Raw genomic sequence first — 26,663 nt, 5'->3', positions numbered from 1 at the left:
AGTATTTAGTATAATATACAGTATGTTCTTTGAATTAAATGCCATTAAGTTGGAAATAAATACTGAAAAAAAAAATCACTCACTTTAAAATTATCAATAAAACATGGATGCTTCCAAATTACTTGTGGCTTAAAGAAAACCATAATAAGAAATTTGAATACTCATATTTGTATATCAAAATTATGGAATGCAGGTAAAGAAGAACCTAGAGGAAAAGGTATAGCTTAGAATGCTGATATTAGAAAATAAGAGAGTTTGAAATGAAGGAGATGGGTTCAAGGTAAGAGTTAGAGACTCAATAATAGAATAGATCCAAAGGAAATGAAATAAATTAAATATTCAGGTTAGAAAATAATTACTAAAATTGAAAACAAACATTATATAAAAGTTGGTTCTTTGGAGCAATATTAATACAATTGAGAAAGCTCTGGTAAATTTTATTTAAAATTAAATAGAAAGGCTCAAGTAGACACATTGCAGACACATTAGAGAGCAAGAAAATAGTAAGAAAACAAAATATTTATGACAATAGCTTGAAAATTTAGGCAAAATAGAAAATTCTAAGAAAAACAAAAATGCTTTACTATGTTTATTTAAAATGCATCTGAAATCTTCTGTGGTAATAAAGTGTTTTATTTGATTAGATAGGAACATGCCATCTAAAGTCCATTCTTAGGAGAAACTGAGGTCTTTATTCATACCATCCTGCCTGTTCCCCTTCAAGAGGGGATGCAGGAAGTGGCCAGGAGCATTATGCTAAACGGTTTGTTTGGGGTGACTCACCAAATGACTGTTTTGCCAAAGACATCTATGTTATATGCCTGTCATGGGAACTGAATTGTCATTACAAAAGTCAATTTGTTGGGGTTAATAAATGCATTAAAATGTAAACATCCAGTGAAAATGTCTTTGGCATGGAGATTTTTTGTTAATGATAAGTTGTAAATTAGTTAATAACTAAAAAGAACCCAAGATGACACAGCAATCCCACTCCTAGGCATATATCTGGAAAAGACCATAATTTGAAAGGATGCATGCACCCCAACGTTCATTGCAGCACTATTTACAATAGCCAGGACATGGAAGCAACCTAAATGTCCATCGACAGAGGAATGGCTAAAGAAGATGTGGTACATATATACAATGGAATATTACTCAGCCATAAAAAGGAATGAAATAGTGCCATCTTCAGAGACGTGGATGGACCTAGAGACTGTCATACAGAGTAAAGTAAGTCAGAAGGAGAAAAACAAGTATCATATAATATTGCTTATATGTGGAATCCAGAAAAATGGTACAGATGAACTTATTGGCAAAGCAGAAACAGAATCACAGATGTAGAGAACAAACTTACGGTTACCAAGGGAGAAAGTGGGGGGACAAATTGGGAGATTGGGATTGACATATATACACTATGATGTATAAAATAGATAACTAATGAGGACCTACTTTTAGCCCAGGGAACTCTATTCAATGATGAGCTAAATGGGAAGGAAATCTATAAAAGAGGAGATATATGTGTATGTATAACTGATTCACTTTGCTGAACAGCAGAAGCTAACACAACATTGTAAAGCAACAATACTCCAATAAAAATTTAAAAAATAAAAAATAAAAAGAACCCAAGGGTGGCAGAAGAAAATTTTAAGGGGTGGGAAAATGTATTTGTAGTGTAAAGTGAGACCTAAGAATGAGAAGAGCAGAGATGAAAGAAGAGGTGAACAGAAGGTGCCCAACTCAGCATCTCAGCACATCTGGTGCCTGGGAGTTTTGGGGGAAGAGGGCAGAAGAAAGTGAGAAAAAAAAAAAAAAAAACACAAAAATATTGAAAAAATAGCAAAGAAAAACATGTGCCCTCTAAATCAGGTCTAAGGACAGATATGATGCAACACGTTTTACTGGAAGAAGAACCAGACTAGAAGTCAAAGGAACTGAATGTTGGGCTTCCCTGATGGCGCAGTGGTTGAGAATCTGCCTGCCAATGCAGGGGACACGGGTTCGAGCCCTGGTCTGGGAGGATCCCACATGCCGCGGAGCAACTGGGCCCGTGAGCCACAACTGCTGAGCCTGCGCGTCTGGAGCCTGTGCTCCGCAACAAGAGAGGCCGCGATGGTGAGAGGCCCGCGCACCGCGATGAAGAGTGGCCCCCACTTGCCGCAAGTAGAGAAAGCCCTCGCACAGAATCGAAGACCCAACACAGCCAAAAATAAATAAATAAATAATTCCCAAAAGAACTGAATGTTTTTCACTTGCTGTGAGATCTGCTTAAGAAATCTCGTTTCTCTGTAAAATAAAGATATTTGTTTATATGGGAATCCCCAAGATCCCTTCCTGTTCTAACATTCTATTTCTATACATTTTAAAGTCACTCACCTAATACAAATACTTTGTTTTCTAATACAAAGCCTTCTAATTTCCTGGTATCATTTCATGTTTAGCGTTTTATTGTGTTTGAAGTTTGAAGTTACACAATCTTCTGTCCTTAAACCATGGAGCTAAGGAATGTCAACTTGTCATTATTTTTACTGCTATGCTATCTTTTTGAGTTACTAGTTAGCATTTCTGTGTTATCGTATATGCTTTAAAGTCAACAATTGATCCTTAAAACAGGTCTCCCATGGAGGCCCTCAAAAGATTTTATAAATACTAATGAAATTCACTGCACAGTTCCTTAAGAAAGTATGCAAATGATTTCTCTACTGGATGACTATGATTCTATATCAAGTTTCAACTTCATAAGCAGAGAACCGTCAATAGCACCTGTACTAATTAAGCTTCTGTTCCTTAGTTTTACTGTGATGTTTAATTGTTTATTAGCCCTAATAAGATGCTTTGCCAGGATGAGAACTGTCAATTTTGTAAAATTTATTGAGCGAGGCTTAGACCTGGCTGGGAAAAGTAAGAGTGGAATAGAATCGACAGATATTTGTGAAATGTAAGCACATTATCTCTTACTTTCAGGCACTGATAGAGGTAATAAATCAAGTAGAATTTAGTACAACAAACAGGAGCTCTCACCTGATGATAATAGTTAACACAAGAGCCAAATGGATGACTAGGTGAATCCTTAGCTGAAATTCCATCTTTTAGATGAATGGATGTTACCTGAACATAGATCCCAGCAAATGTTTGCAGGCTGGCTCGTTTCTGAAAGAGAATTGTAAATGCACCAACACCACACTGTTTTTATAGGCCTCCCACAAAGACATTGCAAAATTACAAAATATTTCTTATTGAAGATATTTCTGTGAATGGGTTTTGAAAATCTGATTCTACAGTGTCCCTCACATGTACATTTTTTTTGTGAGGCCCTTTTAGAGCAGGAGAAATCACTGGGTAGTGAGTGCTCTGTGAAGAAGTCAAGGGGATAGAAAATGAAAAGAAGGAAACAAAGTCAAGTTGCATCCACTTCCTAGTTTTGTGCACCTTTTCCTGCTCTGTGAGCATTACTGTGGTCTAGACTAGGGTGCTTGGCTGTGCACGGCCTTTATCTCACATCTGTTTCTCAGCCTGCGCCACTGACAACAGGAAAAACAGCTCTCTCGCTGGGTGCTGTAGTCTGTTCCAGCTGCTACAACAGAATATCATAGACTGAGTAGCTGATAAACAACGGAAATTTCTTCGTCACGGTTCTGGAGGCTGGAAGCCCAAGATCTACGTGCTGACATTTCCAGCGTCTGGTAGGATTCCCCTTCCCTATAGGTGCTGTCTTCTCGCTGCCACTTCACCAGGCAGAAGGGGAGAGGGAGCTCTGTGAGGTCTCTGTTATAAGAGCACTAATCTCACTCATGAGGGCTCCACCTTTAAGACTTACCTCCCCAAGGCCTCCTTCCTAATATTATCACATTGGGGATTAGGTTTCAACTTCTGAACTTTTGTGGGGCGAATGGCATTCAATCTATAGCACTGGATTAGTGTGAGAATCCCAGATAATGAATAGGAAGGTGCGTAATCAAATTGTAAGGTGCTACATACAAAGTGTTTGTTATACCTTGTTGAAATGACCACATCTCAGGAAGCTGGTATTAACATTTCTTGGAACTTCACGTATTGCTGAATTTGAAATATAACAGTCAAACTGCTAAGGGAATTTCTGAGTAATTAAATCGTTTTGATATTTGGTACACGTGTATGGCCATATCTACGCACACACACACACAGCCCTAACTCTCAGTAATATATTACAAGAGATTTCATAATATACTATAAATGAAGTGGCCTATTATAGATGATAGAAGAAAAGTAAGGTTTCTGAGACTGGCCAGCTGACACTGGCTGTCATGAGGCCAGGCTGACTCAGAGTGCTGTGAATCAGCAGGGTCTGTCTGTGTAACACCATGTTACATGTCAGCCAATGCTGCATCCCTAAAGCTAGTGCACGCTGAGAAGCTAGCATTTTGCTTTCTGTCCTGAGATCAGGTCATACAATATTTCAGTGCCAGCAAAGGAAACCAGTTTGACTTAGTGCTAACTGCATCTTTGTATAGGTCCTTAACTGGTGCTTTCGGGACCAAACACTTCCCTTCCCTCACCTCATACAAGGCTGACTGACCAGCACTGAGACAATAGACAGGGTGAAAATTTTATAAACAAAGAAAGATTATTAAAAAGAATGGTGTGTGCTTCATATCTTGGGGCCTTTGGATAATGAAATCTCTCTCTTTTACCTACTTCAATCCACCTCCTTTAGCTGAAAGATTTTTTCCAAATGAGCTCATATAAAAATATGTCATCAAGATTAGGATTTAATTCAAATCCAAACAGAAACGATTGAAAGCAAAATATAATTTCAAAAGCCTGCAAACATTAAGTATCACAGGATTCTGTGTAAGTGGGATGCATAATATCCTAAATATTAAGAGAAACCCACAATGCATTGTGGAAATAAGTTTGGATAGGGCAAGTCTCACTTCTTCAGAGAAATGTAATGCAAGTCATATACTTCAATAGACGTCTGGAAGATTGTGTAACTATGTCCATGTAACTGTCTGCGACTCAAATTTAAGGAAGAGAACCCATGTTCATATGAATCTGTAGGTGCCGCAAGATTTCATTCTGGGTAGTGAAAGTTCCTTTACGTCTTATATTGTCAACAAAAGTTCCCGTGGTTTATTATATATCATAGCAGAAAGGCATCTTTTTCTAGATTGTTTTGTGTTCAAATAGCAATATTTCTGGCCCTCTAGGAATGACATATTGTTTGGATTACTGAGCTCCAGAGGAGTCTCTGGACTTGGATAGAAGACTGAGATTTAGTAGGCAATATATTTGCCAGCCTTTCAGAAAATTGGAATGCTGTTTCCAAACTTTATCAGAGAGCATGTTGGATCCTTGAGATGGACATCATAAAATTAATGAACATATGGTTATACCTCATTTGTTTGCCTTCTACTAAATTAGAAAACCAGTGATCCAACTTTAAGAAAATGTTATTGATCACAGATGAGTTTTTTTAATGGTATCATTTACTTAAGTAATAATAAATATTTAATCTGCTGAATATTCACATTCAATTATACTCACACACACACATTGATTAAACTATTGTTTTTGTCCAAGAATGAAAAATACCACGAATGCAAATACAGAGTTTGAAATGCTCCTGTTACCACAGAAATGCTTATTTGTGTTAAGATACTTTACACATTGATTAAAGTGATTAGTGGCTCTAGAAAGTGAAAAGGGGACTGAATTTGTTTTGGATTTGTTTTGTATATCACAAGTCTTACATTTTACAGTGGCATCTATCTCTGTGTGCACACAGAATCTGACCCTGTTGTATAGAGACATGTGCTGAGAGTGCTGGGTTAACAAGATCATTGATTTATTTTCATGCAGGGCAATTAGCTTCATTCTGCTCAGGGGCCACACAGATTGCCCCCATGATCAGGATCACTTATCTTGTAAATGTTTGTCATGTGTCACAGAAAGAATCTGGAGACAGGAGGGGACTGGGTCAGCACAATTTCCTGATAGGAAAACTAACTCAGACACTCCTGCTGATAGTAGGTTGGAGGACTTATGAGTGTAAAAGCCCGAAGGGATATGAGATCGTCTCTTCTAGCCCTCCCAGAAACATAATTTTTGAGTGAAGAATTACTTAATGAGCAGCACATAATATGCAGAAGCAATCCTATGATAAGCACATAATAGATCTCATGTCTTTAAATCTAAGGTACTGCAGACACCAAGGTTTACTGGAGGGTGACAACCTCAAGCTAGCTTAACCATAGGAAAACTGGGGATTCAGCTCAAGGGTCCCATTTTTAAGGAAGTATTAAGACTTAAATATATTACTCTGTCTATTCATGATTTGATGGGTCTATGAGAATAAATCTATTCCTTGTAAAGCCATAATAATACATAATATGTGTGATTATTATGGACCACAATAGTAATATAATGTAAATCTTTTGCAATGTCAGTGTTAAAATATAGATTTGTAAAGCATTTGCACTTCATATTTTCAGTAAAGAGATCATTAGTACAAAGTAAATAAAATAAACCATATTTTAGAAAATATATACATTTAGCATATACATGCTAAATGCTGCAAAATCTTGTGATTTTATTTTTTCAAAGTAGGCATGTCTGTATTATGACATTTTTTTTCTTTTTTACCATCTCTCTCACTGTTCCCAAAAGCTGTGATCCTGTGTGTAGTAGAATTAAATAAAATTGAAAGACTGAATTATCTGAAATGTACACAGCAAGACCTACTCAAGAGTAGAACCATATATTGCGTATTTCAAATGTTCTTATTTAATAACATTTATTGTGTACCTAATAGGTGTAGTATTGTGTAAGGTACTGAAACAGAGGTAAATTTGGTGAGTTCATGACATCTAGGAAGAAGCAAAATCTGTACATCTCATCCAGTGTTTGGTAGAGTAATGAGAAGAGAATGAAACGATTTAAGATGTATCCTCTACAGTGTATGGAATGGTGGACCCTCAAGAGATAGACCATATCACTGGTACCTGTGCCCGTGAAAGAATTTGTAAAAAGTGCCTTTGTAGATGTGATTAAGATGAGAATCTTGAGATAAGATAATTCTGGAACCCCCACCCCAGGTGAGCTCTAAACCCAATGACAAGTGTCCTCAAAAGAGAGAGGAGAGGAGAAGACAGACACAGAGGAGAAGGATGAAGACAGAGACGGAGACTGGAGTTAGGCACCAACAAGCCAAGGGACATCTGGAGCCACTGGCCGCTGGAAGAGGCAAGAAAGGATTACTCCCTGGAGCCTCTGGAGGAGGTACAGCTCTGCTGACACCTTGATTTAGAACTCCTGGCTTCCAGAACAGTGAAAAAATAAATTTCCGTGTTTTAAGCCTTTAAGTGTGTAGTATTTTTTACAGGACTCCTAGGGAAGTAGCAAATCCCCTCTCACATTTTCATTCTAATTGAGCTCTTTTGGCAACTGAAAGCCTTTGAGGTTCAAAGGTGATGGACTCTCTTGTGGTAGAATTTGAGTTTACACTGTGGTTCTATTTATGGTCCTCAGGCGTGGAGGGAACAAATGTTTTCAATGACTTGTAAAACCTTCCCTGCTGATGTGTTTGTGTTGCATTATGGGAAACTCTCCTTTAGAGCCTTGATCATGTTGATCGTAACAGTAATAGTGATGATAAAAGTAATGTGCTATTATTTAGGGAGCTCCTTGTCCATGACAGGTATTAATCTCGACCTTATGAGGTAGTCGCTATTATTTTTAAAGATGAGGAAACTGGAGGATAGAAAAGTTAAGTTCCTTGGTGTCCATAGCTAGAGTGTGAGAAAGCCTGTGCTCATGAAAATTATTCTATGCTTCCTCAAATTACTTTTTGTAAAATAAAAAATCCTCTTGTGCAATTTTATGCTTTTTCTTTGCACTTCATTATTTTTAAAATGAACTCAAACCTCTCTCTCCTTAAAACAAAATAAAAACCAACTTCTCAGCCTTGAAAACTCCCACTAATTACTATAAGCCTATCTCAAGACTTTAAAAAAAATAATGTCCATCTAATATCTCCACAGCAAATTAACTGCCTGTTAAGGTGAATGACATGGCATTGCTGAGCACTGGGTGGTCTTCATACACAAAATGGCGGTCACAGTTGGTCCAATTTAGTGTTTTTCCACCCACTAGCATCAGACTTCTACCCTTACCACTCTGAATCTACTCTTGAAGATATACAGGTAACATACTAATTACAAAATGCAAGCGTCACTTTTCAGTTCTCTTTATATAAATAGTAGTTAAAATGAATAATAGCAGGTAACATCTGTTGAGTGCTTCTTATGTAATCAGCACAGGGTTAAGCATTTAACTCTTTGAGAAGAGATAATGTGCTTTCCCCAAATAAAAAAGGATGGAACTGAAGCTTGGAGAGGTTGTGTAAATTGCCCTCCATACCCAGCAACGCTGGCATTCAAAGTCTGGCTCATTTCAATATGAAGCTCTTGATCGCTGTGATATAAATCTTCCTAGCTTTTGACACGATTAAGCACTCACCTCGTGAACGTATTTCCTCTCCTGATGTCTGTGGGGCCACCCTCTGTTCTCCTTCGACCTCTGATCACTATTCACTTTCTTTCTAACTCTTCTTTCACTGCCTAAAGTTTAAGTGTCACTTTTCCCCCAAGGTTTTGTCTTGGGCTCTCTTCTCATCTCGCTTGTCTCCTCCTACCTTTTTAATTTTATGCACTCATCCTATGGATTCAGTTACCACTTATAATGTGACGACTTTCAAACCTCCACCTCGAATTTTCTCCTGAGCTTCAGATGTCATTCACCACTGGGCACTGCTCCTGGATCTTAGGCTACTCAACTCAAATATACACATCTATTCATACCCCAAACTCCTCCACAGCTTTGTCTCTTTACTTCCTATCCTGACTGAAACACTCCCACTGAAAAATCTTGCAAGGAGAGATTAATTCACAGAAGTATTTGAGTTTCTCACCCACCTTTCACTTTTTCCTCTCCTTCATCAAAAACAATAATCAGTGAGTTGTATAACTGTTGCCTCCATATAATGCTCAGATCTCTCTCTCTTTCTCCATCCTCAATTCAACTGCTGTTGTATGAGCCCCCAGCAGCTGCTTTGTGGACTTCTGAAGTGGTCTTTTGACTGGTGTTCCTGCTCCTGTTGTGTCAGTTTGGGTGACCTCTCCTGCCGCAGGTGACCCTCCATGGAGAGCTCCATTCAAAAGGGTACAGGTGGGACACCCTGGATCCATTCGAGGCAGCTAATTATGCCGTGTCCTGTGCCTCCCACGGTGGGCCTGGTATTAATATTTGCTGATGAAACACATTAATCCATATTTCCTGTGTCAATTTACAAAGCTCTTCAACATATTATAAAGTATTTGTGTCATTATCACAATAATTTTGGGGGCTAGGCATATAATTCCATCTCTATTTTACAGATAAGGAAATGGAGGCTCAGGATGTCTAAAATGTTTTCCCAGACATGTGACCTACAGAAATGGGATTAAACCCAGATTTTCCTGATTCATAGCTAGATTCTCTTTTCCCTCTACCTCCGTCTCTGGTAAGAAAACCTACATTTATCTGTGCTCTACAACCCTAGCAGCAGCCTTCTCTGACTTAGCCAGTCAGGGTCTGTTAATGAAGGCCAATTCACAACGTCACTGGTATTACAATCTATTTTTAATTAGGTGTCACCTTGGAGGTTTCAGCTTTGCCCACCACTCACATCAAGCCCCTAAAGCCATCAAGCCTTCTTTGACTGGAATCCTCCTCCCCTAGAATTTGATGGCCATGAGGAACTAGAGCATAAGTTTGGTTTGCAGAAGTGTTTCAGATTACTGAGGCTTGTTTGAGGTCAATTTTACAGTTGTTAGTAGGTGATGGAATTGCATATCCATTTGGCATGGCTGAAGAACTCAGCCGCAGCAAGTTTAGGCTGTGATGTATGCCTGTCTTGTTTCAACTCTCTATTTGCATTTTTTTACTTTGATTTTGCTGCTAACCCTATCCTAGTCCTCCAAGAGTATTCTGCTCCAGATTTAAGATTCCATGCCATTTATGGACAACAAAACCCTTTTTGATTCCTCACAGAGGAGCTGAGATATAGACTAGTAGGTGTCTTCAAAATTAACTTTATTAAATATTAATATAATAATGTTGAGTATATTTAATAAATATATTTTATATATAATAAATTATACATAATTATATTTATGACATATTGAATGTGTATAATTGTATAATGGTATTAAATATTAAGTGAATTAAATATGAAATACAGGAAATAAAAATACGTCACAGTGAGTACTTTTCTGAATACAAGAATGAGTAAGAAGTAATTTATCTTAATGCAGAGGTGCCATAGGCTTTGGAGTAGGACAAGATTGTGATTCTGTTAATTAAAGGATGCATGACTCTGTGCTATTCACTTAACTCTCTGTGCCTTTCTTCCTTCCTTTATCATTAGAAATAACCATCTTTTTGGTGAGAAATAACTTATTTTATCATTAGAAAGAACTATCTTATAGGGCTGTGAGGCAGCCTAATAATATAATTTAAAGCACCTACCTTAGTTCCTGGAATATGCATGATATAACTATTACCATGTTCATAGAAGTAAAAAGAATGTGAAAAGTTCAGAAACTATCATGAATGAAAATAACAGAAATGAAGACATTGAATAAATATGGCTAAACCTCAGAGATAACTCTAATAATTAAAGCCACCAGACAATGGAAATGCTTTTTGTAATACAGTGGGCAACCAGTAGTTGAAACGGTTCAAGGAAGGGCTATATTATGTTTGTGGGGAAGGAAAAGCTGTTGATAAAAAGCTCTTAATTAAGTGGAAAAATTAGCGAGACAACTTTTGAGGTCCCTTTCAAATCTAATATTATTTGATTATAAAACTGAGATCCTCACTACCTAGGGTAGCATTTAAGTCTATTAGTCATTACTTCACAGTGTGACTGAATTTGACAGCCTCTTAGAGTCATCACAAAGAACAGGTTTGATCAGGAGTTGATGGAGAGCTCAGTGGAGCTGAGAGAATTATCCAGGATAGTAACAAGGATGAAGGGCATTGACCAGAAGGAGGTCTTTTGTTCCTGAGAGAAGAAATGGTTAAAATTGCTGAAAAGTAATTTTGCCTATTTTAATTTGCTTGAGCGAAACTTTGCTTTGTCTTAGTTACACTTAATTTGAATATCTAATTAGTAATGGTCCTTGAGAAATCTCAGTTTCTGAAATATAACTGGAAGGTAAACATTGTTGCTATACCCTGTTTCCCAGCTCCCAGTAGCCCTTTATATTTTTTCTCTGCTGAGGAAGTATTTGCTGCATTAGCAGTTTGGTGATGTCTGCACATTGGAGAATGTTCTGGAACATCTGGAATCTGTCATTTAGATTTAGAGGGTTCAAGGGGAATAGAAGATTGAGTTCTCTTATATCTAGGCTCAGTTCCCTTTATGGTGTTTCTAAAATAAGACTTATTTTGAAGCAGCCACTAGGGCTTTCTGTGGAGCCCTGATTAGACCTGGTTCAATAAAGCCACCTAAGTGCATCAGGATTCTTAGGGAGTCTCTTATTTAAGACCTTCTGAAACTGTGATTCATCCAGAATATTCCCCATATCATGAGAAGCAGCATGTGGTCCAGGTAATGTAATCTGAGATATCCCCTGATCACTCTAAACATACACACCTCTAAAATGCTTTACATTGTCATAGCGCCTTAAATCCTACATACTGTAAATTTTTCCCTGGCTAATCCATTTTATGCAAATTAAAAATGTATATAAAACCCTAGGAAAGAGTGTGTAGTTATCAGGCATGCCATATGTGACATAAATTTACTAAATCAAATTACTTTCTCAACTAGCTTGACCCATGGACATAAAGGACTGTTTCTTTCATTGGGAGTAGTTAGAGGGAAGGGTAGAAGGAATATTTGTGCAATAGGAGGAAATCATTGGTTCATTACACAGCCAGAGAAGAAAGGAACAGAAAAGGCAGGTGTTGGGAGACACATCATTCCCTTATGCCACGACTCTTCATGTGATGGTGTGTGGCCAGGCCAATAACAATCATCTATATCTTTTATATTTCCCAACAGCTGCCAAACTATCCTGGAATCAGAGTATCTGTACAAATTCGCTAGCAACAAAAGTCTATGGACAGTTAGCTGTGTACTAATTTCAAACATCTGAAGCTAGAAAGTGAGTACAGGGCAAATTAACTGAGCACCTACTATGCTATTATGTGTTAATCAAACAGGGCATTTTGGTGTGGGCTTTTTTGTGACAATTTCCTTTTTAAATGTTTTATTTTATTTTTAATTGTGGTAAAATACATATGACATTAAATTTTCAATCTTAATCATTGTTAAGTGTACAGTTCAGTAGCATTAAGTGCATTCACATTGTTGTACAACCAATCCACAACTCTTTTCATCTTCAAAAATGAATATTCTACATGCATTAAACAATAACTCCTCATTCTCTGCCCTCCCCTCCAGTCTCTGGTCACTGCCATTATACTTTCTGTCTCTATAAATCTGACTGTTCTAGGAACTTTATGTACGTGGAATCACATAATATTTGTCCTTTGTGTCTGGCTTATTTCACTTATATTTTCGAGGCTCCTCTACGTTGTAGCATGTGTCAGAATTTCCTTCCGTTTTAAGGCTGAATAATATTCCATTATATGCATATATTACCTTTTTTTAATCCATTCATTTTTTTATCCATTTGTTGATGGACCTTTGAGTTATTTCTACCTTTGGCTGTTGTGAATAATGCTGTTATGAACATGGTGTGCAAATATCTCTTTGAGATTCTGTTTTCAATTCTTTGGGGTATATACCCAGAAGTGAAATTGCTGAAGAAAGTTCTGCTCTGTAACAAGATCTAAGATGAGTGTGGGAAGACATGTCAGTGCTTCCAAACAAGGATGCAAAGTTGAGGGAGGAATGGGGTAAGACTCAGCACTGGTCTCATGCTCCAGGTAGAATGAAAATGCCTATTCTGCACTTTCACCAAAAGAACTTAACACTAAACACACCACTGGCAAACAATATCCTTAAGATGTCTCATTTAATTCAACCCCCACCACAGTCTTCAGAGGTAGTATATTGTAGTCTCACGAGAGGGAGCATTGTATGTGGTTGAGGGGAGTTGATTAACAGTACCTTAAGTCATTGCTTGGATTTCTATCCTATCTCTTCTACTTACCCTCTGTGTAACCTTAGGAAAATTACTTACTTAACTTCTGTGTCTCAGTTTTCTCATGAAGATGATAAGTGTTTCGAGTATTAAATCAGCTAATGCGTGTAAAGATTTCAGAACAGTGCTTGTACTAAACACTCAATGTTCATTATTATTATGAGGCTTCTTCCTTCTTTTCTTTCTTTCTCTTTCTTTCCTTTCTAATATAAAGAACCTAAAGCTTAAATGATTCAGTTTGATGAAGATCATGTAGTTATTGATTGACAGAACCAGGATTTGAATTAAGCTGTTTATGACTCTAATGAAAAAGGTCTTTCCAGAATTTCATTGTTCCTTCTCTTTGTTAATAAATAATGAATCTCACTTTGAAATCCAGATTATTGTGTGTGGACTGACTTAATTGATATTTTATTTAGTAAATGTTTATTGAGTATCTACTATGTGTCGAACACTAATTTAGCAATAGGGAATATTATTGCAACCTAAGAAAGACAAGGTAAAATATATTAAATAATAAGATATAGGAAAGAAATGTAAATCAAATAAGGCTCAATTACAGAAATATGAAATTTAAAAGAGTGAAAAGCATTCTATACTGGGGAAGCCTGACTTGGAGTTTTAGGAGTTTTAGAGCTGATTTTTTTTTTTTTTTTTGCATCACAGAAACACACTTGTGTATTTTGATCTTGTTTCTTTTCCTACCACCCTGCCCCTCAACTAAACACCACTTCAATGTTTGAAAGAAAATAATTTGCACAGTCATTGCTTCCGGTTGCTCAGAGCATTGTCTCATGGTGAGAAGTGGTAAGTGGAGAGCAGCGAGAAGGAAAACAGCTCTTTACTCAACTCTGCTCCTTCCCTTAACCCTTTCAAGGCATAACACTGCTTAATTAACCAACTGGCACTTACCATACTAACTCAAATGTCCCAGGGTCCATTGCCTAAGCCATGCTTTGTCCGTATTTTTTTTACTAAGCAACAAGCTTGCCAGCTTGAGATGTCTATGTGATATGTAAATGATGCCCTGAATCATTTTTATATTCTGCTTGGCACTGGGAGAGCAGTTTCAGGGCTGTCATCTCTGCTGAACAATATCAAACCTCAGATGTCAAGGAAGATTCTCAATTTAATTCAGAAAAGCTAGGTATTTGCTTCCTGGCTCTAAAGATTTACATCAGTTTGTTTGATGTATCTTTGATGATGTAATGGCTGTTGCTGCTATTTTCACCTTATAGAACCTGAGGTTAATCAGCCTCAAAGGACGTAAGCATTTGAAAATGTTGTTGCGTGTACAGTTGAAGCTGTGTTTGCTCAGGTGCACAGAATGCTAAGATCGCAAAAGTGTGTAAAGGGGGTTTTAGGGGGGGCACATGGCTAGAAAGAGAAGGAGGAAGTTACAGCTTCATCTCTCTTTTTACTGAAGTCTAGAGGGAGAGCTCTGCTATAAAGAATTCTAAGTCAAAAGAGGTTCTCCCTTGTGAAGAAGATACCCCTCATCTGGGGTCAGGCTCCTAGAAATCCCCTTGCATATGTAATTCCTGGGCTACCTTATTAGGCTGGCTCCCATGCCCAGGTCGCAAACATGCTGGTCCTCCTTTTGTGACTGTGGAGTCCCACACTCTTTAGGAAGATGGGCTTGGGAGAGGTGGAGGCCCCAAATTGGATTTCCTTCAGGAAGGCTGTAACTACTCATCTCTCTCTCTCAAAACTCCTTTAGTGTTCAGAGATAGCACATGCAATACAGTAACTTTAGTTATTGTTTTACCATCATTTTAATATGCTTAGGCTAATCTCTCCAACCAGATATAAAAGTTCATGAGAAGAGAGACTGTGTTTTAGACTTCCCTTTCCCAAAGTGTGGGCACATGGCAGGTACCCAATGAACTCTCAATTCTTGATAAACCAGGCCTCTACTATTGCAACTTCTACCTTCTCTCAACAAGTTTGCATTTTGCATTTGCACCCAGCACTGAGGACTTGTGTAAATATAACTCAGAGGTAACCAGAGCAATCACAATGTTCTTCAGAGGCTTTCTGAAAAGTTCTTCTGAGGTAGATGTGACAGGCCCTTCTAGCAACACACAATGATCTGTCTTCACCTGATGCAAACACATGGGGAATGCAGCACTCTCTGACAGTCGTCTGGCAGTGTCGAGGCCTAACAGTGAAAAGATTCTACATCTGCTAGAATTAGTAGAGGTGGCCTTTTCCTGTGATGCATAGAGAATCTTGGATGGAGGAGAGAACATTTGAGATGTCCCATGAAGAAGACAAGGTGTTTGTGTTTCTCATGGGAAGGTCTCTAATTGCTGAAACGCTATACCTGGGCTCCTGGTGTAGTCCTTGCTTACCTCCAACTGTATGAAGGCACATGGCGAAATCTTTTCTCAGAGCCGTTTGTAAGGTTGCAAGACTGCTTGGGAATATTATTACCAAGGCTTTCACCATGGCAACTGTTTCCAGTGGTGGCTTTGTATGTGGACAGAAAGGGACAAGAGATCTTAGAATAAATAAGCTCAACTATTTACCTCTCACAAGTATGAAGGCTTATTTTCATGTGTATTATATAATTACATGAGGGCTCCAGGCAAATGGCTGCGCAATGATTAGATCTACTTTCTCTTTGGAATCTCAGAAGATCCTTGAAATAAAAATTAGCAGAACTAGTATTAATTTTTTAAACCAACATCATTCAAAAACTTTGGTAATTGACTAGTTCTGACCAATTATTGTCTATGTTCTTCAGAACTGCGAGTGATGCTCCCAGTAGCACTGCTGAGGGATGCTGGTGAAGGAAACATATTACTTTCCTTCTGCAGAACCAGAAGATACTACTTAGATTTCTACCTGGGGTGTTTTGGGTGGGCTGTTTTGAAGTCAGGATCAAATGGTAGGTGGGAGTATAGTTTAACGAAATGTTAATACATGTAGACATGCTGTAGAGTTTATGGTGCTCTGCTATGTACCCCGATCTCCTTGCTTGAGTATATCTGAACGTACAAAAATGCAGTGCTTATCTTCAACCTGTAAAAAAGCATGGGTGGAGCTATAGTTGTATTCAGAGGGTCTGCTGCTATATTTGAGGTTTCAGCTGCAGATTCAAAGTTGATATGAAGCCATTTGACAGAAAGAGCTACTATGTTGTGGTCTGCTACACTTCCAGCTGGACTCCTCTGGTTGTTGTTTCTGAAAACTCAGCAGCAATGCTGCTTGGAGTGTGCTTCAGGAAATCATGTTATTTCTTCTCTTTCTTTTTCCTTCTGGTCGTCTAGCAGGTCCTCTGTCTGGACAGCGGACGCTGGTTGCACTGAGAACAGCTACTAGACTCACAAACATCGCTGGGCTGAGTTTGGTCAACAGAAATCACTGTTCAGTGTTTACTGCCATTTGTAGGCAACACCAGGAATTCAAAAAGTCATGGACTTTCCTCATCTGAGTTTACCTTCTGTCGTTTAACTAAATCATATATTTACCATTTTCCTGTAGATATGCTTCAGCCTGACCGTGCCCACTGAAAATTATAGAGACCAAAACTGGACTGGTAATTTTATCAGGTTTCTGGTCAACAACCAACACTTCCTTTCGTAGCAGTACTTCTGCTATTGCAGCTGAGGTCCCATATTTGTCTTAAAAATAACTATATCATATTACTGATTCATGTTAACCTGGGATTCTTTATGATTCCTAAGTCTTATAAAATATATTAATAATTTTACTTCATACCTGGGAATCTCTGATAGAGACAGCTGTTATTTTTTTGACAAACACTTTAATAGGTTTAGCTATGCCTAGTCTGGATGGGAAAGGTTAAGATAAAGTTTGCATAATAAGAGTGTACCATTTTGCAGGGAGTGTTTTTATTCTTTCAAAATTATGAAATATATGCACATATAAAAAAGTACAAAAATACAATATAACCTACAGATAGATTGAGGGAACAGAATATTATCAGATTGTACTCCAGAATCATCCTTTGTTTCTTTCATATAACAATCTCCCCTTAAACCAGAGCTTACAATTATCCTTAATTTTTATTACTATATAGTATTCCATCATATGGATATACCAATATTTATCATTCTACTGAAAACGAATATTTGGGTAGTGTTGTGTTTTTTTTGTTGTTGCTTTTATTCACAATATAGATACAAGCATACTAGTATATGTATCTTCATACATATGTTAATAAGTTTCTCTCAGGTGTATATATTGGATAGGGATATATGTTGGGCCACAGGGTTAATTGATCTTCACTTTTGGCAGATAGTGCCAAATTTTGTTTCTAAAGTGGATGTATCAGTGCATGTCCCATACCAGTAGACTAAGGGGGTCTACTTACTACACACCTTATCTTGTTATCATCAGACATTTCAATTTTTACCATTTTGATGGGTGTGAAGTTAATCAGGGTTGACATAAAATATAGGATGCATGGTTAAATTTGAATTTTTGGTAGAAAAATAATTATGTAATATAAACATGTCCCAAATATTATATTGGACATATGCATGCTAAAATTACTCATTGTTCATCTGAAATTAATAGAACATCCTGTACTTTTATTTGCTAACATGGTACCCTATACGTAATGGTGTCTTATTGTGGTGGAAATTTATATTTTCCTAATTTCCTTTTTTTCTTTCCATTTTATTGAGATGTAATTGATATGTAGCACTGTTTAAGTTAAAGCATAGTGTACATAGTGTACAGCATAGTGATCTGACTTACATACATCATGAAATGATTACTACAATGAGTTTAGTGAATACCCATCAACTCATATAGATACAAGCTAAAAGAAAATATATATTTTTCCTTATGATGACATAACATTTACTCTCTTAACAGCTTTCCTATATAGCATGCAGCAGTGTTAGTTATATTAATCATGTTGTACATTACATCCCTAGTACTTATTTATCTTATAATTGGAAGTTTGTACCTTTTGACCACCTTCATCACCATTCAAAGATATTACATTATTATTGACTATATTCCCCACACTGCATTTCATCCCTGTGTCTCATTTATTTTGTAGCTGGAAGTTTGTACCTCTTAATATATTTCCCTAATTTCTATGAAGATTGAGAGACTTCAAATACTTATTGGCTATTTAGATTTATTTTCTGTTGAATATTTGTAGAAAAATTCTTTACCCATTTTACATTGTTTTTGCAGTTTTCTATCATGTATATTCTGAAGAACTTCTACAATAAAACCTATGTGTTTTATATATATGTGTTTATATATATCTATATATATACACACACACGTATGTATATATACGTCTTGTGTGTGTTATATGTATTTCATGTATCCGTGTATACTCTCCCATTCTTTAGCTTATTTTTTCACCCTTGTTATGTTGTCATTAAAAAAAAAAATTTACTCATTTTAATGCTGCTGCATTTTATTATCTTTTCCACTTTGATTAACACTTTTTGTGCCTTTAATCTACCCTAAGGTCATAAGTTCTCCTATAAAACTTTATAAAAGCTTTATGGTAAATCATCTACCTGCAGTTGATTTTTATGTGTGCTGTGAGCTAAGAGTTTTGTCCCTTTTAGTTTTTTATGGATAAACAATTATCCCTGCACTATATATTGAAAAAGTATATTTCTTTTCTGACTACTGTTTTTGTATTGCTGAGGGACTTTCAGATTCCCGTTGGAAAACCAAGAAAGAGAAAAGTGTTGAGTTGGGAAAAGGGAATTTGGTGTCCTATGCCTGTAGCACGGTGGCAAGTTGACTCCTCAGAAACCAAAGAGTAAGGATTGACCTGGCTTAGCTAGCCTGGTTCCACTTGTAAGCTAGTTTTTGTCATTTCCTTAATTTATCACCAAAACCATCAGCAAACTTTGTCAACCACCATAATACGTGTTAGTTTCATGCTGTCCACTACCCGGGGCAATAAACTAAGCCCATTTCTTAGAGAAAGGGTATCAGAGGGAGCTGGAGAAACTCAGAGAGCTCACGACAGGAAAGCCAGAGGTGATACGAGGGAGCAGTTTTGAGCAAACGAGGCTAGAGGAACACAAGGGTACTCAGTAAGCTCTGCCCCTGCCCAAGCCACCTTTGTGCATTCCCAGGAACTTCCCAAAAGTTTGGAACTGGATTTATTACTGTTAAACTAGAATACAGCTTGAGTAATTGTATTTGCATATTAAAGAAAAGGACGAAATCAGAAAGCTATACACTCTGTTGTGGATATTTGGGTCACAAAAATGAGAGGCAACATGGCTGGGGTGGCGTGCTCGATGCTCCCTGGTTTCCTCTTAAGATTACGGGACCACGGATTGGGCAGGAAAGAGAAGAAATACTCATAGCAGATGCTGAAAACTCAAACACCTACAGAGGCAAACAGGTAATGCAAATGAGGAAACTGAATCGGGTCTAAGAAAAGCAGTGGCAGAGGCTTGATGAGAAATGGCTGGAAGGGAGGCAGCAGTTAGTGCTGAGGACTGTGGGTGTTTGCCTGGAGCACACAGGTCCCCTTCTAAAGGGGCAGCTGCAGCTCTTCTCCAACAGAGTGGTCCCATGGGGGAATGGAAGTGGGATGTGGCTGGTAATGCAGACTTTTCTAGTGGAGCCAAGAATCTAGATTTTTATGTGAACTATCTCAGTGATCAATTGCCGGTAACTAATTCAATTTTTTTTAAAGGTAAGAAAAAAGAAAAGAACTATAGAAAACATCCTACATGCCAAAGAAACACTTCTATCAGCTGGACTCCACCCCCAGTGCTCTGGTTTGTGCGCTTTGGACCAGAGCAAGCACGCTTCTTAATCCGACAGGCCCAGGTGAGGTTGAGTGAGAAGGGCTAGAAAGCCAGAAAATGGCTAGAAGTGACTGGGGATCTGGAAGAGAAGGAATGGGCACTGAAAGTGAACATTGCTCCTATACAATTCTGCTTTAGACTCATTGTTTCAATCTAGCCAGCATGGCTATAGATTATTATGGAAATAAACTAAATAAATCAAGAAAGTAAATCAATTCTAACCATCTACAGTGCCACTTACACAAACACTCGAGGAGAAAACAAACACTGGCCTGAAAATAGAGTTACTGATCACTTACTAAATCTGAACACCTTCATAGAATTCACTTTATCAGAGCATTTGTCCAGCAATAAACAGAATGCTTTTCTTGCAGGGGTTCAACATGGTGTCACTTCTGCTGTCCATTATCAATAAAATCATTTCTCCCTAAAGAGCATCCAGAGGTACCTTTTGGTTTAACTTGTCTCCCTTGTATCCTATTTTTCCCTCCAACTCTGGCTGCCCTCACATCAAGCAGAAAATTTGAACTGGATCAGCCAAGCACTTTATCAGAAGGAAGAAAACTCTTTCATTAGAGGCTAAAACTCATTCTGCACAGAAACACATATGCACACACTCACACTTACCCACAGATCCCTCCAAATAAGTCTGCCTCATATAATTAAAGTAATGTGTATCAAGCGTTAATTACAAAATTACTGTGCTCTTCTGAGCGCTGCACAATTATCAGGCAAGCAGCACAAATATCATCATGCCACAAGGCTGCCCTTCCTACACCATGAGCTTTAACAATTTATTTTCAGGCATTTGGTTGTCTATTAATTATGCATGCATCTCTATATGTTCATTTGCCTGAATGATTGGATATGTGCCATGTCATGAAGGTTATGAATGTGAGGGCATGAAATTCATAGATACCGGTCCCCAAATTCCCCTTACCATATGCACCTATATCAGTAAGCATCATATTGCAGCAAAGCGTTTGGGCTCCAGTCATTCAGAATAGCCACAGTGCTCAGGAATATATCTTCACTTATTAGTGTTTTTATCACGGGACATAAGTACCTATCCATGAAGTAAATCAGGAGCTTATAATTCCAGAATCATTTGACATAAGCCAGACTGCCAGAAAGAAAGAAATATAATTAAAATTAGAAACAGAAAAATTATGTTCTTTGAGCCCTACATTTTTACTATCAGATGCTTTGGTACTGTTCGTCCCAGGTGTTAGAATGACTGACACTCTGACAGCCTAAAAAAATTATTGGTGAGCTGATAAATATTTGAAGTACTTCTCTACTCCTGAAGGATCCTGAATCTGCAAATTTCAATACAAACCAGATATATCTTCCTGGCCTATATCTGACCTTTCAGGGCTGTTTAACAATGAACTACAGATCCTCCTCGACTTATGATGGGGTTACAAACCGATAAACCCATTGTAAGTTGAAAATACCCATAAAATGCATTAATACGCCTAACCTACCAAACATCATAGCTTAGCCTACCCTACCTTTAACGTGCTCAGAACACTTCCCTGAGCCTACAGTTGGGCAAAATCATCTAACACATTTCCGTTGGGAGAAACAGAATGACTATCTGACTGAGTACAGAAGGGTTGTAGTGTAACAGTTCACGCTCGTGATCCCGTGGCTGATCCAGAGCTGTGCTCACTGCTACTGCCCAGCATCATGAGAGAACATTGTACCTCATATCACTGGCCCAGGAGAAGATCAGAATGCAGAATTTAGTACAGTCTCTACTGAATGCATATCACTTTTGAACCACTGTAAAGGCAAAAAATCCTATCATAAATTGGGACCATTTGTATTACTAAATAAGGATGTTTGGCATATTGGATTGAGTGACTTCAAAGGAAACTATTAGTATCTAGGAAATAATATATGAGAGTAAAAATGCAAGACAAATAATATAATTAAAAAAAAAGAGGAATATTTGAGTTTTTAAATGGCTCATGGATATTTGTCATATAATCTAAAGCTGATAAATGATTATTGTTACTTAGCGATTTTTTGAACCCATATGTCTAACAGGTTTCACATGTGCAAAACATCTTTGTAAGTAACTACAAGGAGGTGAAGTTCCACGCTCTTTTACTGATAAACCACATCAAGGGTTCTTAAACTTTAGTGTCCATCAGAATCACCCAGAAGGCTTGTTAAACACCACAGATCTCAGGGCTCAATCCAGATATCTGATACAGTGGGTACTGGGTGAAACCCGAGTTCAGGAATTTACATTTCCAACAAGGTCCCTGGTGTTGCTGCTACTGCAGCTGGTCCAGAGACCACACGTGGAGAATCGATACTGTAAACATAAGCTCCATTTCATCAGGGCTATAATCTCTGTTGTTTATGCTGGGAAAACAGTTGGCACTCAGCAAGCAGATAATAAGTGACTAGTACTGTTGAAAGCCTTCAAAATGCCTACACACTTTTATTACAAAGAAATTTTAATATGACATCTCAGAGTAGAAAATCATCAGTATTTGGGGTATAAAAACGGCTCACAACAGGCTCAGATGCTTCCATTAAAGCAAAACACTGGTTCTGCCTTATTAACAAGATTTATTGCTACTAGATCTTTTTATTATTATGTTTTCAGGGTTTTTTTTGAATTTTAAAACACTTTTATTTTTTAACATCTTTATTGGAGTATAATTGCTTTACAACGGTGTGGTAGTTTCTGCTGTATAACAAAGTGAATCAGCTATACATATACATATATCCCCATATCCCCTCCCTCTTGCGTCTCCCTCCCACCCTCCCTATGCCACCCCTCTAGGTGGTCACAAAGCACCGAGCTGATCTCCCTGTGCTATGATGCTGCTTCCCACCAGCTATCGGTTTTACATTTGGTAGTGTAAATATGTCCATGACACTCTGTCACTTCGTCCCAGCTTACCCTTCCCCCTCCCCATGTCCTCAAGTCCATTCTCTAGTAGGTCTGCATCTTTATTCCTGTCCTGCCCCTAGGTTCTTCATGACAATTTTTTTTTTCTTTTTTAGATTCCATATATATGTGTTAACGTATGGTATTTGTTTTTCTCTTTCTGACTTACTTCACTCTGTATGACAGACTCTAGGTCCATCCCCCTCACTACAAATAACTCAGTTTCATTTCTTTTTATGGCTGAGTAATATTCCATTGTATATATGTGCCACATCTTCTTTATCCATTCATCTGTTGATGGACACTTAGGTTGCTTCCATGTCCTGGTTACTGTAAATAGAGCTGCAATGAACATTGTGGTACATGACTCTTTTCGAATTATGGTTTTCTCAGGGTATATGCCCAGTAGTGGGATTGCTGGGTCGTATGGTAGTTCTACTGTTAGTTTTTTAAGGAACCTCCATACTGTTCTCCATAATGGCTGTATCAATTTACATTCCCACCAACAGTGCAAGAGGGTTCCCTTTTCTCCACACCCTCTCCGGATTTATTGTTTGTAGATTCTTTGAGGATGGCCATTCTGACCAGTGTGAGGTGATACCTCATTGTAGTTTTGATTTGCGTTTCTCTAATGATTAGTGATGTTGAGCACCCTTTCATGTGTTTGTTGGCAATCTGTATATCTTCTTTGGAGAAATTTCTATTTAGGTCTTCTGCCCATTTTTGGATTGGGTTGTTTGTTTTTTTCATATTGAGCTGCATGAGCTGCTTGTATATTTTGGAGATTAATCCTTTATCAGTTGCTTCGTTTGCAAATATTTTCTCCCATTCTGAGGGTTGTCTTTTCATCTTGTTTATGGTTTCCTTTGCTGTGCAAAAGCTTTTAAATTTCATTAGGTCCCATTTGTTTATTTTTGTTTTTATTTCGATTTCTCTAGGAGGTGGGTCAAAAAGGATCTTGCTGTGATTTATGTCATAGAGTGTTCTGCCTATGTTTTCCTCTAAGAGTTTGATAGTGTCTGGCCTTACATTTAGGTCTTTAATCCATTTTGAGTTTATTTTTGTGTATGGTGTTAGGGAGTGTTCTGGTTTCATTCTTTTACATGTAGCTGTCCAGGTTTCCCAGCACCATTTACTGAAGAGACTGTGTTTTCTCCGTTGTATAACCTTGCTTCCTTTCTCGTAGATTTAGTTGACCTTATGTGCGTGGGTTTATCTCTGGGCTTTCTATCCTGTTCCATTGATCTATATTTCTGTTTTTGTGTCAATACCATATTGTCTTGATTACTGTAGTTTTGTAGTACAGTCTGAAGTCAGGGAGTCTGATTCCTCCAGCTCCGTTTTGCTTTCTCAAGACTGCTTTGGCTATCTGAGGTCTTTTGTGTCTCCATACAAATTTTAAGATTTTTTGTTCTAGTTCTGTAAAAAATGCCATTGGTAATTTGATAGGGATTGCACTGAATCTGTAGATTGCTTTGGGTAGTATAGTCATTTTCACAGTATTGATTCTTCCAATCCAAGAAAATGGTATATGTCTCAATCTGTTTGTATCATCTTTAATTTCTTTCATCAGTGTCTTATAGTTTTCTACATACAGGTCTTTTGTCTCCTTAGGTAGGTTTACTCCTAGGTATTTTATTCTTTTTGTTGCAATGGTAAATGGGAGTGTTTCCTTAATTTTTCTTTCAGAATTTTCATCATTAGTGTATAGGAATGCAAGAGATTACTGTGCATTTATTTTGTATCCTGAAACTTTACCAAATTCATTGATTAGCTCTAGGAGTTTTCTGGTGGCATCTTTAGGATTCTCTATGTATAGTATCATGTCATCTGCAAACAGTGACGGTCTTACTTCTTTTCCAATTTGTATTCCTTTTATTTCTTTTTCTTCTCTGATTGCCATGGCTAGGACTTCCAAAACTATGTTGAATAATAGTGGTGAGAGTGGACATCCTTGTCTTGTTCCTGATCATAGAGGAAATGCTTTCACTTTTTCACCATTGAGAATGATGTTTGCTGTGGGTTTGTCATATATGGCCTTTATTATGTTGAGGTAGGTTCCCTCTATCCCCACTTTCTGGAAAGTGTTTATCATAGATGGGTGCTGAATTTTGTTGAAAGCTTTTTCTGCATCTATTGAGATGATCATATGGTTTTTATTCTTCAATTTGTTAATGTGGTGTATCACATTGATTGATTTGTGTATATTGAAGATTCCTTGCATTCCTGGGATAAACCCCACTTGATCATGGTGTATGATCCTTTTAATGTGCTGTTGGATTCTGTTTGCTAGTATTTTGTTGAGAATTTTTGCATCTATGTTCATCACTGATATTGGCCTGTGGTTTTCTTATTTTGTGACATCTTTGGTTTTGGAATCAGAGTGATGGTGGCCTCATAGAATGAGTTTGGGAATGTCCTCCCTCTGCTATATTTTGGTAGAGTTTGAGAAAGATAGGTGTTAGCGCTTCTCTAAATGTTTGATAGAATTCTCCTGTGAAGCCATCCAGTCCTGGGCTTTTGCTTGTTGGAAGCTTTTTAATCACAGTTTCAATTTCAGTGCTTGTGATTGGTCTGTTTATATTTTCTATTTCTTCCTGCTTCAGTCTCAGAAGGTTCTGCTTTTCTAGGAATTTCTTCCAGGTTGTCCATTATATTAGCATAAAGTTGCTTGTAGTAATCTCTCATGATCCTTTGTATTTCTGCAGTGTCAGTGGTTACTTCTCCTTTTTCATTTCTAATTCTATTGATTTGAGGCTTCTCCCTTTTTTTTCTTGATGAATCTGGCTAATGGTTTATCAATTTTGTTTATCTTCTCAAAGAACCAGCTTTTAGTTTTATTGATCTTTGCTATCGTTTCCTTCATTTCCTTTTCATTTATATCTGATTGGATCTTTATGATTTCTTTCCTCCTGCTAACTTTGGGGTTTTTTTGCTCTTCTTTCTCTAATTGCTTTAGGTGTAAGGTTAGGTTATTTAGTTGAGATGTTTCTTGTTTCTTGAGGTAGGATTGTATTGCTATAAACTTCCCTCTTAGAACTGCTTTTGCTGCTACCCATAGGTTTTGGGTTGTTGTGTTTTAATTGTCATTTGTTTCTAGATATTTTTTATTTCCTCTTTGATTTCTTTTGTGATCTCTTGGTTATTTAGTAGCATATGGTTTAGCTTCCATGTGTTTGTATTTTTTACAGATTTTCCTGTAATTGGTATCTAGTCTTATAGCATTGTGGTCAGAAAAGACACTTGATATGATTTCAATTTTCTTAAGTTTGCCAAGGCTTGATGTGTGACCCAAGATATGATCTATCCTGGAGAATGTTCCATGAGCACTTGAGAAGAAAGTGTATTCTGCTGTTTTGGATGTAATGTCCTATAAATATCAAGTAAGTCCATCTTGTTTAATGTATCATTTAAAGCTTGTGTTTCCTTATTTATTTTCATTTTGGATGATCTGTCCTTTCGTGAAAGCGGGGTGTCAAAGTCCCCTACTAAGATTGTGTTACTGTCGATTTCCCCTTTTATGGCTGTTAGCATTTGCCTTATGTATTGAGGTGCTCCTATGTTGAGTGCATAAATATTTACAAGTGTTATATCTTCTTGGATTGATCCCTTGATCATTATGTAGTGTCCTTCTTTGTCTCTGGTAATAGTCTTTATTTTAAAGTCTATTTTGTCTGATATGAGTATTGCTACTCCAGCTTTCTTTTGATTTCCATTTGCATGGAATATCTTTTTCCATCCCCTCACATTCAGTCTGTATGTGTCCCTAGGTCT

The 26,663-nt window shown here is 37.5% G+C and overlaps 1 long non-coding RNA gene across 1 annotated transcript in view; it reads left to right on the top strand.

Moving 5' to 3' along the window:
- Positions 1-479: 479 nt before the first annotated feature.
- LOC309639117 overlaps positions 480-26,663 on the top strand; it is a 352,791-nt gene continuing 326,607 nt past the window's right edge. The window contains exons 1-2 of the long non-coding RNA XR_014251479.1: positions 480-3,680; positions 7,074-23,198. This is a non-coding gene — a long non-coding RNA (uncharacterized lncRNA). The remainder of the gene's footprint in view (positions 3,681-7,073; positions 23,199-26,663) is intronic.

This window comes from Balaenoptera physalus, assembly GCF_965194825.1.
Source record: "Balaenoptera physalus genome assembly, chromosome: 12".
Taxonomy (NCBI): Eukaryota; Metazoa; Chordata; class Mammalia; order Artiodactyla; family Balaenopteridae; genus Balaenoptera; species Balaenoptera physalus.
The sequence above is the reverse complement of the archived record's forward strand: the minus strand, read 5'-3'. Positions and strand labels throughout refer to the sequence as shown.